We start from the raw sequence: 17,477 nt of genomic DNA on the forward strand, positions 1-17,477 counted from the left end.
CTGCATTTGGGCGTACTGTTATCTAAATCCACCAATAAGTATAATACACAGCACAGTGTGAAAACGTGTGAGTGGAACATGTGAGGCTGAAAGGAAGACTCACCTCTGCCTGGTTGTTGGGGGTAAGAGATCGGGAAAGGAGGAGGTATAACCTGAAGGATGGGTGGGTGACATGCAGATCACAGGTGAAGTAAGATTGGAGCGATGAACTGGACTTAGTTTGCTTTTATTTAGTCATTTTTCGATCGTGTCCAATTCTTCGTGATCCCATATGGGGATTTCTTGGCAAAGATACTGGAACAGTTTGCCATTTCCTACTCCAGTTTATTTTGTGGATGAGGAAACTGAGGCAAATAGGATTAAGTCACTTGTCCAGGATCACACAGTTAATAAGTATCTGAGGCCAGATTTGAACTCAGGAAGATGAGTTTTCCTGATGCCTGGCACTCTATCCACTGTGCCACCTTGGAGAAAGCCTCTAATATAAGCCAGAGGATCTTGGGTTTTCTTGAATTTTGGATGAGCTTTTATAAGACTCAACCATGAAAAATCTAGATTAACCTAGAAAACTGAGTGAATTATATAAAACAGTTAACATTAAATAGGATTCACGGATGAACTATATAATTTCAAAGCAAACCATCAGATAGGCTCAGGCTCATTAATAAAGCCACATTTAATGTTTCTCTTATCCTTCCTTATGCATGAATCTGAGGACCCTCTTGGTGCAGACTAAGGCAAATTCTCTACCCTATTAGAATATAATATAAGTTTCTTGAGGGTAGGTATTGTTTTTGTTAGGTAGGCATAGGGTGCCAGGCCTGGAGTCAGGAAGACTCATCTTCCTGAGTTCAAATACAGTCTCAGATACTTTCTAGCAGTGTGACCCTGGGCAAATCACTTAACCCTGCTTGCCTCAGTCTCTTCATCTGTAAAATGAGCTGGAGAAGGAAATGGCAAACCACTCTAGCATCTTTGCTAACAGAATCCAAAACAGGGTTGCTAATAGTTGGACATGATGGAAAAAATAACTGAACAATAAGTCTCGGTAACCTCAATAGAAAAGTGGGGGTACAATAATAGCAAATATTTCCTAGGGTTGTTGTGAGGATTAAATGATTAATAATTATAGATGAGACAACTGAGGCCCAGAGAGGGAAAATGAGTATTTATATTGCTATAATATCAATATAATATATCAAAAATCAATATTAAGCAGAAATTAAGGACTTGGATGGTCAAATTCAGGACCAGTATTTGAACCATTGTTCTCTACTCTGGTCCAAGACTGAATCATTCAGTGCAACAAGCACTTATTTGTTGGTCCAGATAAATAATGAAGATACAAAAGCAAAGACCAACAAGTCCATCCCAGAATTTACACTTCTACTGGTGGAAGGGACTGTAACTAAAATAAGATGGTAGGGACTAAAGAGGGAACAAAAGAGAAAAGGGATGTGTGAGGAAAGACAGAAGACTAGAAAAATAGGCAAGTGCAAGGGAGAGCATTCCAGCTTGCTGAATTAAATTGATTTGTCAGGTCAGTCCTAGGTTTTAGATTGTACCAATCATTCGGACATAGCACTTTTTCCAGCTGAACCCCAGTCCGTGCTGTGGGTGTTGGTTTGACCACAAATGATACTAGTGACCTTTCTTGGCTTGAGTGACTTTCAATTTCAATTCATTTTTGGTCTCTATTCACTGGGATGTCTGTAAAACGTTCCCTCATTCTATCGTGGAAGAGAAAGGTAAATCTCAGCTAACCTTCTAAGTAAATCAACTACCAATTAAATCTTAGCATATTTAAAGATCAACTTTAACTAACATGTGAAATAATAGTAATTTCTCACGTTTTAAGATTTGTAATGTACATTTGTCACATTCACTATATGGTGAGAAAGTGCAAATACTTCTATAAAGAATTCTATAAAGAGTAAACAGAGAGATTAAGTTACTTCTCCAGAGTCACACAGTAAAATGTCAGACCTAGGACCTGAAATCCCATGTGGAATCTGAACTCAAGTCTTTTGACACCATTTCCATTACACTGTCCACTAAGATTATGCTGCCAATTTGTTGACAGCCCTTGACTCATCATTTTGAATGTGGAAATATTAGTTCTGTTTCCACATGGAGCAAATGATGTATCCTATTTACCCAAACTCCAGGGCCTGGAATGCTGCCAGCTATGGTTGGGTGAATATTTGGAGTGGTGAGAGAATCTTCCCCATTGTGTTTTTTTACAAATGAGCCACTATAGAAACAACCACTGACAGTGATTAATGATTCACTTGGATAAAGAATTAGCCCAATGGCCCTTCCCCAAAGCTCAGCATGGTTTCAGACCTAGTCATTCTCTGGCCACTGGAATATGCTGGAAGGAAATGGTCAGACTACATATTCACATTTGAGGACAGTTCATTGGCTAGGAAGATATTTCTTTGAAAAATAGAAAAAAATCCATTCCAAGTCTTTCTTCATATGTATATATGTATGTATATAATACATATATATGATACACACATAGATGTTTGTATATGTGTGTATATATATGCACATACACATATATACACACATATATAATACATACACACAGATATATGTGTCTGTTTATGCATATGTATATTGTACATATATGTGTGTAAATGTATACGTATATATTTGTCTTTATTTTTTAATTTTTGAAATAATTCTTAAATTTTATCTTTAACTACATGTAAAATAATTTTTAATATTTTTTAAAATTTGGGTTCCAAATTTTCTTCTTCCTGCCCACTCCTCCCCCTTTCTAAGACAGCACACAATTTGATATAGGTTATTCATATACAGTTATGCAAAACATATTTCCATATTAGTCATGAAAGGAAAGAAATCAGACTAGAAAAAAACATGAAAAAAAATAAAGTAAAAATAGTATTCTTCAGTCTGCATTCAGACTTCATAAGTTCTTTTTCTGGAGATAGATAGCATTTTTCATCATAAGTTCATAAGAGCTGTCTTAGATCTTTGTCCTGCTGAGAATTAGTTGTCACTCACAGTTGGTTATCATATAATACTGTTGTTACTATGCGATGTTCTTTTGGTTATACTCACTTCACTTTGCATCAGTTCATGTCTGTCCAGGTTTTTTATAAAAGCTTTCTCCTCATCATTTCTCATAACACAATAGTATTCCATTACAATCATAGACCACAACTTGTTTAGCCATTCCCCAATGGATGGGCATCCTCTCAATTTCCAATTCTTTGTCACCACGAAAAGCTGCTATTTTTGTATGTATAGGTCCTTTTTCTTTAAAAAAGATCTCTTTGGTATACAAACCTAGTGAGGCTATTGCAGGATCACAGGGTATGCATAGTTTTATAGCTTTTTGGATATAGTTCCAAATTCCTCTCCAGAATGGAGTTCACAACTCCATGAACATTGCTTTAGTGTCCCAATTTCCACACATCCCCTCATTTTCCTTTTCTGTCATATTAGTCAATCTGATAGATGTGAAGTGGTACCTCAGAGTTGTTATAATTTGAAGTTCTCTAATCAATAGTGATTTAAAACATTTTTATGTGACTATAGATGGCTTTGATTTCTTTGTCTGAAAACTGCCTATTCATATCCTTTGACTATTTATCAATTGGGAAACGACTTGTATTCTTATAAATTTGAATCCATTCTCTGTATAGTTGAGAAATGAGACCTTCATTAGAGAAACTTGGGTAAAATTTGTTTCCTAGTTTCCTGTTTTTCTTCTAACCTTGACTCCACTGGTTTTGTTTGTGGAAAATCTTTTTAATTTCATGTAATCAAAATTATTCATTTTACATACTGTAATGCTCTATATCTCTTTTTTCATCATAAATTCTTCCCTTATCCAGTGATTTGACAGGTAAGCTACTCCATGCTTCCCTGATTTGCTTATATCACTCTTTATGTCTAAATCATGTATCCATTTTGACTTTATCTTGGTAGATGGTGTGAGATGCTGGTCTGTACCTTGTTTCTCCCAAATTGCTTTAGAGATTTCCCAGAAAATTTTGTCAAACAGTGAGTTCTTGTCTCAAAAATTTGGGTCTTTGGGCTTATCAAAGACTAGAATATCACAGTCATTTACTACTGTATGTTGTGTATCCAATCTACTCCACTGACCCATCACTTTATTTCTTAGCCAGTACCAGATAGTTTTAATGATTGCCACTTAGTAATACTGTTTGAAAACTGACATAGCTAGGCCACCTAAATTCTCATTTTTTCAATCAATTTCCTTAATATTCTTAATCTTTTGTTTTTCCAGATGAATCTTGTTATTATTTTAATAGCTGTATAAAATAATTTTTGTTAGTTTAATTAGGATGAGACTGAATAAGTACATTAATTTAGGTAGAACTGTCTTTATTATTAAATTGGCTCAGCCTACACATGAGCAATTAATATTTTTTCAGTTGTTCAGATCTGATTGTATTAGTGTGAAAAGTGTTTTGTAATTGTATGCCTATAGTTCCTGTATTGGTCCTGAAAGGTAGATTCCCCAGTATTTTATGTTGCCTACAGTTATTTTAAGTGGAATTTATTGCTGCTGGATTTTGTTGGTGACATATAGAGAGGTTGGTGATTTGTTTATTTTATAACCTGCAACTTTGCTAAGTTGGTAATTATTCCAACCAGTTTTTTCAGTAGATTCTCTAGGATTCTCCAAGTATACCATAATAGCATCTGCAAAGAGTGATATTTTTGTTTCCTTACTTGTCTATTCTAATTTCTTCAATTACTTTTTCTTCTTTTATTGTTATAAGTAGCATTTCTTGTTCAACATTGAATAACAGTAGTGATAATGGGCATCCTTGCTTCACCCCTGATCTTACTGGGTAGGCTTTTGGCTTATTTCCCTTATGGATAATGCTTCCTGATGGTTTTAGATAGATATGATTTATCATTTTAAGAAAAGCTCCATTTATTCCTAAGCTTTCTAGTGTTTTTAATAGGAATGAATTTTGTATTTTGTTGAAAGCTTTTTCTGTATCTGTTGAGATAATCATATGATTTTTGTTGGTTTTGTTACTAATGTGATCAATTATGCTGATAGTTTTTCTAATATTGAACCAGCCCTGCATTCCTGATATGAATCCCACCTGGTCATGGTGTATAAGCTTTGTGATACACTTTTTGTGTGTGATACATTGCTGTAAACAAAAAGTCAAACCTAGCGTCTACTCAAAGACCTTCAGAGATGAGGATCTCAGTACCTAATTATTTGAAAGTTTTTCCTTATATCAAAATGGTTTCTACTCCTTTTTAATTCCTACCCACTGTTCTTGTTCCACCCTCTGGGGTCAAGCAGAAAAAGTCTATCCTCATTTCATATGATAGCTCTTAAAGTGTTTGAAAATAGTTATCATGTCTCATAAATCCTCTTAAAATTAAATATACATCACTTGAAACTGAAAACTTAGAAATACTTTATGTGGAGGCAGAGCCAAGATGGTGTATTAAAGGCAGCATAGGCAATGCTCCGGCAAGCAGCAGACCTTGACGGCAACTGAATTGGCAGCAGTGGCTTCTCGAGCTCCCAGCCCACAGAGAGTAAGGGGGCCAGACAACTGGTCAAAAGGAAATTACAGGGTCCCTTTGCTGGCATTGGTTGCAGAACTCTGTTGCACTGCCTGTATGCAGGTCTGGATTACAGTTCTTAGTCACAGTGCCAGGGCAAGAAAGACTATAGCAGAGCTTGTGAATACAAAGGAGCAGGGATCCTGGTCAAGGTTCTTGGATAGAAAAAAATGCATGTGATTGTTCACAGACCAGAACACAGGCCAGGAAAATAGTAAACACCCCTCTCCTTAAACCATACCACCTTGGAAGAATTGAAAAATTACAGACCTCCAGACCTACCCTTGAAAACAGTAGCACAAAAACCCTGAAGCTTGGGACAGTGCCTCCTTGACCTGAGGAGTAGAAGCCAACTTTAATATAAAGTTAAAAGTCAAGCAACAGGCTAGATAAATGAACAAGAAAAGAACCCAACCACAGAAAGTTACTATGGTGACAGGGAAGATCAAAACACAAACTCAGGAAAAAAAAAACAAAAAAAACAAAGTCAAAACAGCTACACACAAAACCTCAAAGGAAAAACGATGAATTGTAAAAAACTCAGGTTACTTACAAAAAGAACACCTAAAAGAGCTCAAAAATGATCTTAAAAATCAAATAGAAGAGGTAGAAGAAAAATGGGAAAAGAAATGAGAGTGATGCAAGATAATCATGAAAAAAAGGATACAACTTGGTAATGGAGGCACAGAAAGTAATGAAGAAAATAATTACTTAAAAATGAGAATTGGGCAAGTGGAAGCTAATTGACTCCATGAGACATCAAGAAACAATAAAACAAAATCAAAAGAAAAAATAGGAAAAATGTAGAATATCTCATTGGAAAAACAACTGAACTGGAAAAGAGATTGAGGAGAGATAATTTAAGTATTATTGGACTACCTGAATGCCATGAACAAAAGGAGCCTAGACATCATATTGTAAGACATTATTAAGGAAAACTGCCCTAATATCCTAGAATTAGGGGGTAAAACAGAAACAGAAATATTTTGCCCATCACCTCCTGAAAGTGATCCCCAAATTAAAATTTCCAGGAATATTATAGCCAAATTTCAGAGATCCTAGCACAAAGAGAAAATATTGCAAGCAGTCAAAAAGAAATAATTCAAATATTATGGAGCCACAGTCAGGATAACACAAGATTCAGCAGCTTTTATATTAAAAGAGTGGAGGGCTTAGAATATACTATGAGTATAATCCTTGGGAGAGGGGGTGAATATCTAATGAAATAACGAATTTTCAAGCATTAATGATGGAAAGACCAAACCTGAATAGAAATTATGATTTTCAAATGCAAGATTCAAATATAAAAAGGTAAATAGGAAATAGAAATTATAAGGAATTCAACAAGGTTAAACTTTACATTCCTACATGAGAAGATGAGACTTATAACTCCTAAGAACTTTATCACTATCAGGATAGTTAGAAGGAATATACATAGACAGGTGATAGGAACGTAGGTTGAATATGACATAATGATATTTAAAAATATAAAATTAAGGGGTGATAAAGAGAGATGCACTGGGAGAAGAGGGAAGGGAGAGGTAGAATGGTGTAAATTATCTCACATAAATGAGGCACAAAATAACTTTTACAGAGGTGGAGATAATGGAGGTGGTGATGGACAATGTTTAAATTTTACTTTCATTGGAATTGCTTCAAAGAGGGAATAACATACAGACTTCGTTGGGTATAGAAATCTATGTTACTCTACATGAAAGTAAGAAAGGAAGGGGAAAAGAGAAGGGGAAGGGGCTGATAGAAGAAAAGGAAGATTGGAGGAGGTGGTGGTGAGAAGCAAAATACTTTTGAGGAGGGACAGAGTAAAAGAGAGAAAGTAAAACTAGAAAAGAGTAAAAGAGAGAAAAGAGAAGACAAGAAGAGAGCACATAAGAGAGAGAGAGAGAGAGAGAGAGAGAGAAGAATAAACAATGAGGGAAATAGGATGGAAAGAAATACAGTTAATCATAACTGTAAAAATTTATTATAGCAAATTCCTCTGATAATGGTCTCATTTCTCAAATATATAGAAAAATGAATCAAATGTATAAGAATACAAGTCATTCCCTAATTTATAAATGATCAAAGAATATGATCATTTATATCTATGTCTATATATTTATATATAGATATATTTATATCTGTCTATAGTCATAAAAAATTGTCCTAAATCACTATTTGAGATATGCAAATTATAACAACTCTGAGATACCACCTCATACCTATCACACTGACTAATAAAATGGAAAATGACAAACATTGAAGGGCCTGGGGAGAAACTGGAACGCTAAAATACTGTTGGTGGAGTTGTGAACTGATTCAACTATACTGGAGAGCAATTTGGAATTCTATCCAAAAAGTCATAAAATTGTATATATTCTTTTACCTAGCAATACCACTACTAGTTCTGTATTCCAAAGACATTTTTAAAGGGAAAATGGCTTAAATGTAGAAAAATATTTATAGCAGTTCTTTTTGTGGTGGCAAAGAATTGAAAATTGAGGGGACACCCATCAATTGAGAAACGATGGGAAAAGTTGTGGCATATGATTGTGATGGAATACTATTGTGCCATAAAAAATAACAGGCAGGATACTTTCAGAAAAATCCTGGAAAAACTTACATGAACTGATGTAAAGTGAAATGAGCAGAACCAGGAGAACATTGTACACAGTAATAGCAACATTTTACAATGGTCAACTGTGAATGACTTGGCTATTCTCAGCAAAACAAAGATCCAAGATATTTCCAATGGACTTAATGATGAAAAATGTCATCCACCTTCAAAGAACTGATAGAGTCTGAGAGTCTGAATGTAAATTGAAGCTTACTTTTTAAACTTTATTTGTCTTGGTTCTTTTTTGGGGGAATGGTCCTTTTTATTTTACAACATGAGGTATATAGAAATATGTTTTGCCTGACTACACATGTATAACCTATATCAAATTGCTTGCCTTCTCAATGAGGGGTGAGTGGAGAGACAGACAGACAGACAGAGACAGAGAGAGAATTTGGAACTCAAAATTTTTAAAAATGAATGTTAAAAATTGCTTTTACATTTACTTGGAAAAATATTTTTAAAATACCTTTTGCTACAGATGAGAAAGGGAGAAATTACTTTCCCAAGTTCACATATGCAGGAAGGATCTCCAATCCAAGGTTTATAAATCCAAATCCCTTGCCATTTCCCTAATAATATGGTAGTACACCCAAGATGCTTTCAACCAATCCCTATATGACATCATTTCCAGCCCTCTCACGATTCTGTTTACTTTCAACTGGATGCATTACACCTTGCCCTTTCAGAGGATTATGGGTTCATGGATTGAGAGTTAGAAGGGAACTCAGAGGCCTTCTAGACCAACTTCCTTATTTTGTAGGTGAAGAAACTGAGCCCCAGAGAAGTTAAGTGACTTGCCCAAGGTGACCTAGGTATTTTGTGTGAAAGGTAAGATTTGTACCTAGGTCCTCTGTCTCCAAAACTAACACTCTTTTCACCGCACACTGCTGTCTCCTTTAATTTAAACATCTCTCTCTACTTTCAACCTGAAAATTCCTGCTGAGAGGAGGAAAAAAATTCACCCGTTAATACCCGTCACATGAATAAATTTTCCAAAAAATTTATTTTCAGTGGCTAAGAGAAAAACCAAGAACCCTGAGGATGTGAGGGTGTAAGAAAAGCAGAGAATTTTTCTGTTGTTTTTTAATTTATTTATTTAACTTTTAACATTCATTTTAACAAAATTTTGGGTTTCAAATTTTCTCCCCATTTGTCCCCTCCCTCCCCAAACACCAAGCATTCTAATTGCCCCTATGACCAATCTGCTCTCTCTTCTATCATCCCTCTCTGCCCTTGTCTCCATCTTCTCTTTTGTCCTGTAGGGCCAGATAACTTTCTGTACCCCTTTATCTGTATTTCTTATTTCCTAGTGGCAAGAACATTACTCAACAGTTGTTCCTAACACTTTGAGTTCCAACTTCTTTACCTCCCTCCCTCCCCACCCCTTTCCTTTGAAGGCAAGCAATTCAATATAGGCTAAATCTGTGTAGTTTTGCAAATGACTTCCATAATAGTTCTGTTGTATAAGACTAACTATATTTCCCTCCATCCTATCCTGTCCCCCCATTACTTCTATTCTCTTTTGATCCTGTCCCTCCCCATGAGTGTCGACCTCAAATTGCTCCCTCCTCCCCATATCCCCCCATCTATCATCCCCCCCACCCTGCTTATCCCCTTATCCCCCACTTTCCTGTATTGTAAGATAGTTTTTCACACCAAAATGAGTGTGCATTTTATTCCTTCCTTTAGTGGAATGTGATGAGAGTAAACTTCATGCTTTTCTCTCACCTCCCCTCTTTATCCCTCCACTAATAAGTCTTTTGCTTGCCTCTTTTATGAGAGATAATTTGCCCCATTCCATTTCTCCCTTTCTCCTCCCAATATATTTCTCTCTCACCACTTAATTTCATTTTTTTAAGATATGAGCCCATCCTCTTCAATTCCCTCTGTGCACTCTGTCTCTATGTATGTGTGCGTGTGTGCATGTGTGTGTGTGTAATCCCACCCAGTACCCAGATACTGAAAAGTTTCAAGAGTTACAAATATTGTCTTTCCATGTAGGAATGTAAACAGTTCAACTTTAGTAAGTCCCTTATGACTTCTCTTTGCTGTTCACCTTTTCATGGTTCTCTTCATTCTTGTGTTTGAAAGTCAAATTTTCTTTTCAGCTCTGCTCTTTTCATCAAGAATGCTTGAAAGTCCTCCATTTCATTGAAAGACCATTTTTTCCCCTGAAGTACTATACTCAGTTTTGCTGGGTAGGTGATTCTTGGTTTCAGTCCTAGTTCCTTTGACTTCTGGAATATCCTATTCCATGCCCTTCTATCCCTTAATGTAGAAGCTGCTAGATCTTGTGTTATCCTGATTGTATTTCCATAATACTTGAATTGTTTCTTTCTAGCTGCTTACAATATTTTCTCCTTGACCTGGGAACTCTGGAATTTGGCCACAATGTTCCTAGGAGTTTCTCTTTTTGGATCTCTTTCAGGCGGTGTTCTGTGGATTCCTTGAATATTTATTTTGCCCTCTGGTTCTAGAATCTCAGGGCAGTTTTCCTTGATAATTTCATGAAAGATGATGTCTAGGCTCTTTTTTTGATCATGGCTTTCAGGTAGTCCCATAATTTTTAAATTGTCTCTCCTGGATCTATTTTCCAGGTCAGTTGTTTTTCCAATGAGACATTTCACATTATCTTCCATTTTTTCATTCTTTTGGTTTTGTTTTGTGATTTCTTGGTTTCTCATAAAGTCATTAGCCTCCATCTGTTCCATTCTAATTTTGAAAGAACTATTTTCTTCAGTGAGCTTTTGAATCTCCTTTTCCATTTGGCTAATTCTGCTTTTGAAAGCATTCTTCTCCTCATTGGCTTTTTGAACCTCTTTTGCCAATTGAGATAGCCTATTTTTCAAGCTGTTATTTTCTTCAGCATTTTTTTGGGTCTCCTTTAGCAGGGTGCTGACCTGCTGTTCATGCTTTGACTGCATGTCTCTCATTTCTCTTCCCAGTTTTTCCTCCACCTCTCTAACTTGATTTTCAAAATCCTTTTTGAGCTCTTCCATGGCCTGAGCCCATTGAGTGGGCTGGGATATAGAAGCCTTGACTTCTGTGTCTTTGCCTGATGGTAAGCATTGTTCTTCCTCATCAGAAAGGAAGGGAGGAAATGCCTGTTCACCAAGAAAGTAACTTTCTATAGTCTTATTTCTTTTCCCTTTTCTGGGCATTTTCCCAGCCAGTGACTTGACCTCTGAATATTCTCCTCACACCCACCTCACCTCCTGATCCTCCCAGCCAGCGCTTGGGGTCTGAGATTCAAATGCTACTTCCAGCCTCAGGGCTTTTGGCGGGGGCAGGGCTGCTATTCAGTGTGAGATTAAGTTCAGGTGCTCAGGTTAGGGCAGGGCGCCTCACAGGCTCAATTCCCTCAGGGGGTTTATGCAGAGACCTTCAACCATGGATCCAGGCTCCTGCCTGCTTTGGGAGCCCCTGTCTGCTCCCACCTCCACTTCTGCCTCCCGAGGGGGTCTGAGTTATGGGGGCACCCCACTCCCCTCTTGACCCGCCAAGGAGACCCTCTCACCGACCCCGTCACCTGTGGGTGGAGGGACCCACACGGCTGCTGGAGACTCCATCCCTGAAGCCTGCTTGGATCTGCTCCTCTCAGGCTGTACTTGGCTTGCAGTCCGCGGCGCAAAGGACCTTTTGCGAGAGGTTTGCAGGTCCCTCTGGAACAGAAATCTCCTTCGCTCCAGTGTTCTGTGGCCTCTTGTCCTGCAGAATTCGCAGTGAGTTGCTATTTACAGATGTTGTACGGGTTGTGAGTTCGGAGCTATGTGTATGTGCGTCTTTCTACTCCGTCATCTTGGCTCCAAAAGCAGAGAATTTTGAAAAGGAAGAAAGAAGAGAGGGAAGGTAAGCCCCCAGGACAATTTCAAGACAAGTCTTCTGAAGAAGCATCACTCATAGGACAATATGTCTTAACCAAAACCCACAGAGCCCCTTCCCCTTCATGTGCCTCTAGAGGGAAGTCTTTCCTTCCATGGCACTGCCTCCATTAGGGTCACAATCCAGAAATTAATGTGGAATGAAAAGGCAACCAAGCTACAGCCCACACAACATGTCTTTCATTAGCCAGAGTCAACTGGCAGAAGAAAAGGGTGTGAGACCTGAGGACCTACCCCCCTGCCCACCCACAGGCAGCCAGGAGACCTGGGCCAAATTTTGTGTATTTCTTTTATGGCACTGATTATCCTGTTATGTCTCAAACCAACCACAAAGGCTGGTACTGGGCAGAGTACCACCATATATGGTCAGCTAATTCTGACTGCCCCCAATTAAACCTGATCTACAGGTAGCTATTCTCCTAAGGATTCTTCAAGGAAGGGGTGGGAGTCATCCTTGTTCTGGGAGATCCAACTTATTTTTTAAGGGTGTCACTCATCTCTTTATAAAACTCCCAACTAGAAACCCGATAGAATACCTCCTTGGAAGTTTTAAAGGTGGAAACAACTGTGGCCTACTAGTATATGGAATATGATGGTCCAAGACAGAACTTGTGTAGTTGCTGCTACCAGCATTGAGATAGTTAAACTGGATGATCATGATAAAAATGATCTTTATGGGATACTTTAAGTCACCATCTATCACTCAGCCTATTGCAATAGCTTTTGTCTGGCCTCCCTGCTTCAAGTCTCTCCACTCCCTAGTCATCTCTCAAAGTGATCTTCCTAAAAAACACAGGCTTGGCCATATCCCCTAACTATTGAGTAAACACCACTGGCTCCCTATTGCCTCCAAAATCAAATATAACATTCTCTTTCTTTTTCAAACCCTTCATAACCTGGCTTCTTCCTATATTTTCAATCTCTCCAAAATGTGTTATATGGAACTCTATCTCTCTGTCCCTTCTTGACTCATACCTGTAACCAATGTGCCCACACATGGCAACTAGAAACTATGTTACCTGATCTTTTCTGCTCTTTCTTTTCTTGGTCCAGGAGATTGAAGAATGATCCCAAGATGAATGTTTCCAGTCTTGGAATCAACTTTGAGTTTGAGAGGTTGGGAGCTGCTGAGTCCCTCACTCAATGCCGGCTACACTATGGGAGGTATCCCTTACAGCGATTGTAGCTTTTATCAGAGACAATGGTCATCAACTGACCCAACTCTGGCCTGGCTGGATAGAAACCATAGAATTTGGGGAGTTGTATAGATAGGGGCAACAATCAAAATGATGGTGAAATGCCAACACAATGGTCTCACAAAATGTTTCATGCTTTGATGTTTCAAGTATTGAAGGTGAGCATTATAGCAGCCATAAGTTACTACTTCCTATTTAAGACTTTTTAAAAGTGCATTTCTAAGTCTTTTCTGTTTTAAGCATTATTTTGAGGGTAGAAAATAAACAATAACTGATTAATGCTATACATTGGGTACCTTTCTATTAATTCTTTTGAGAAGACACTAGACAGAGCCAAACTTAAATTTTAAGTGATTGTCCCTAGAGTTTTAGGAGGAGGTTGTAATGATCCAGAGATTCTAAGAGGGGAAAAAAAGCTCTTTCTTTAGAGAGCAGGCTCATCTAGGATTGAATGTGGGTCTGTATACATGAGCGTAGAACTGGGACCCCTAAATGGGAGAAGATGAGTGCCTGAGTTGAGTCCCCACTAGATCATTCTGTGTTGTTGCAAATGTAGTACAAATCAACTTCCATGCAAACACTAGCTTCAAAGGATAGAGTCAGATAAATGATTTAGGAAAAGGGAAAAACTTACCAATGCCTGCCACCATACACAAGAATTAAGTCCAAATGGGTACACGATCTAGGTATAAAGACTGATACTATAAACAAATTAGTGGAGCAAGGAATAGTGTATTTATCAGATATATGGAAAAGGGAAGAATTTTTGACTAAACAAGAGATAAAAAACATTATGAAGTGCAAAATGGATAATTTTGATTACATTAAATTGAAAAGTTTTTGTACAATCAAACCCAATGCAACCAAGATTAGGAGGGAAGCAGAAAACTGGAAAAGAATTTTTGCAACTAGCGTCTGTGATAAACTCCTCATTTCTAAAATGCATAGAGAATTGAGTCAAATGTACAAGACTACAAGTCATTCCCCAATTGATAAATGGTCAAAGGATATGAACAGGCAATTTTCAGAGGAAGAAATCAAAGCTATCTAACAGTCATATGAAAAAATGCTCTAAATCACTATTGATTAGAGAGATGCAAATCAAAACAACTCTGAGATACCACATCACACCTATCAGATTAGCTAACATTACAAAACAGGATGATGATAAATGTTGGAGAAGATATGGGAGAATTGGAACACTAATTCATTGCTGACGGACCTGTGAGCTGATCCACCCCATTCTGGAGAGCAATTTGGAACTATGCCCAAAGGGCTACAAAAATATACATACTCTTTGACCCAGCAATACTGCTTCTAAGACTGTATCTCCAAGAGATCATAAAAATGGAAAAGGGTCCCACATGTACAAAAATATTTATAGCAGCACTTTTTGCAGTTGTCAAAAACTGGAAATCAAGGAGATGCCTATCAATTGGGGAATGGTTGAATAAATTGTGGTTGGTATATGAATGTAATGGAATACTATTGTGCTATAAGAAAAAATGAACAAGAAGACTTCAGAGAGGCCTCGAAAGACTTATACGATCTGATGCTGAGTGAAAGGAGCAGAACCAGGAGAACTTTGTACACAACAACAACCACGGTGTGCAAGGAATTTCTCTGGTAGACTTAGTTTGCAATGTAAGGACTTAAAAAATTCTCAATGGACTCTTGAGGCAAAATGCCTTCCATATCCAGAGAAAGAACTATGGAATTCAATCACAGAATGAAGCAGACCATTTTCTCTTGTGTTATATTTTGTTTTGTTTTATGATTTCTCTCATTCATTTTAATTCTTCTGTGCAACATGACTAAGGTGAAAATATATTTAATAGGAACGTATGTGTAGAACCTATACAAAATTGTATGCCTGAGGGAAGGGAGTGGGGAGGGAGGGGGGAAAATGTAAGCTATATGGAAGTGATTATAGAACACTGAAAACAAATAAAATAATTTAATTTTTTAAAAAAATTCCCAAACTCTGGAGAAGTTTTGTAACCCCCTACCCTGCATACGTATATGAGAGTGGTGATCCATATGGAAAAGAATTATGTAAAGCTAAGAAGAAACCCAAGGAGGGTAAAGCAGCAATTTTTGCAAAAAAAAAAAAATGTGGAAGAGTCAGAAAAGATATTAGTATTTTCTGCCCTCCCAACTTTCCCCCTAAGAAGTTGTTAACATGTAATAAAAATATACTGTAATAAATACTGTAATAAAAATATTTTCAATACACTGAAAATCTGTAACCCTCAGTCATTACCACTGACCAAATGACTCAACCATAACAATCTATCACCACCTCAATTATGTGTAAGATTCAGGGAAGGGAACTTGTTTGTCCATGATCAGAGATCATATATTACAGAGCCTCAGAAAGTCAGAGTCAGAAGTAACTTTAAAGATAATATAGTCCTACAGTCACTTTACAGAGAAGGAAATCAAAGCCTTAGAAAGATTAAGTAATTTGCCCAAAGTCAAAAAAAAATATGCCAGAATCAGGAATCAGATCTGGGTTTTATGACTGCAGATTCGATGACCTTTAATTATACTTCACTTGCAAAACTAGACTTAAAGGTCAGGTCTACTAATGCCCAATCAGTTCTCTTTCCACTCCCTCCCTCCCTCTCTCTACCCCTCTCTATCTATCCCTCCCTCCCTCCTTCCCTCATAAGGGACTATTTCAGTTGATGACAGGATTCTATCCCCTAGTGAACATCAGAGCTTTACCATTTCCCAGTGCCTAATGATTCTAAACCAATACAAGGCAAAGAAGATCATATTTTTGTCTACCTTCAATTAATTATAATTCTTTATATTTTTTTCTCTGTTCATTAGGAGTGCACTCAACTGATTTTTTTATTCTGGCAATTTGATTTTCTTCTATTTGAAACAAAGTAGGTAATAGTTTTCCTTTTTGTTATTTGTTTTCAAATAGCCCTTTTGTTTATCATTCCATAGCCTTTCGGTTCTCCATTGCTTTCCAGTATTTATTACTTTGCACTATGGGAAGGCTTGTTAATTTGGTTGTTTCTAGTTTTCAGATTGTATGTTCAACTCATCAGGCCTCCCTTTTCTATTTCTAATACATGTTTTCAGAGACATACTTTTTTTCCACTTAAGATCGTCTTACTTTATCCTCCAAACCTGGATGTGTTTTCATTTTCATCATTCTCTTTAATATACTTTACTGATTGTTCCTATGATTTTTTCTTTGACCTCATTCATTATACAAGGTGTCATTATTTAGTCTTAGTTTAGGTCTGTATATCTTCCTTATGTTCACTGTATTAATGGCTATTTTTATTGACTTCTGCAAAGTCAATTTGGTCTGCAACAGAAGTGTTTAATATTTCTACTTTTTAAAAAATTTATTCTTGCATTTATTTCCTCTTACATTTTATTCCTAGCACATTATCAGTTTTTGTAAAGATGATCTTGATATTGAAAATATGTATATTCCTTACTATTTCTACTTGTGAGGTGCCATAATTCTTTCAAATCTATATTTTCCAAAACTCTGTTTAGGTATATTTTTCTTTTTATTCAACTGTGTTATATTTACCCACTACTGGAAGAACATTAAAGACATATGTAATAGTCTTTTAGAATTACTGGGTTATTAATACAGATAGATAATATTTGAGTGCATGTATGTATGTGTATAACCTTTAAATTTAGTTATCTTTTCCTTTGAGAATTTAGATGCAATCAGAAATATGTACTTAATAATAATATTGTTTCATTGTCTATAGTGCCTGTGAATATATTACTTCTCTCTTCACTTCCACTGACGTGAGTTTGGAATGTTTATTTCAAATCATTGCTACTTCTTACTTTTTCTGGAATTTCTGTATATCTCAATAACTTGTGTTCCAGACTTTAACTTTTAGTTTGCATTTGTTTTGATTTTTTAAAATGTGCTTCATGCATTCTGCGAACTCTTGGATTTTGATTCCTTATCTTCTTTCATTTTCTTTAATCTGTTAACATTTAAGATTCTCATCCTTCATTTTCATTTGTTTAGCTATTTTGTATTAGATTTCCCCTTTCCTTTTTTTTTCCTGTCTTGTCAGGTCCTTAGGATTAGTTTTGCTTACACTAATTTGATCCCAGTCTCCTGTTATAGACTCTCCCTACTCCTATTATCCAGTCCAAAATTCCTTAGATTTACTTGCATTA

This window comes from Notamacropus eugenii, chromosome 6, assembly GCF_028372415.1.
Source record: "Notamacropus eugenii isolate mMacEug1 chromosome 6, mMacEug1.pri_v2, whole genome shotgun sequence".
Classification (NCBI taxonomy): Eukaryota; Metazoa; Chordata; class Mammalia; order Diprotodontia; family Macropodidae; genus Notamacropus; species Notamacropus eugenii.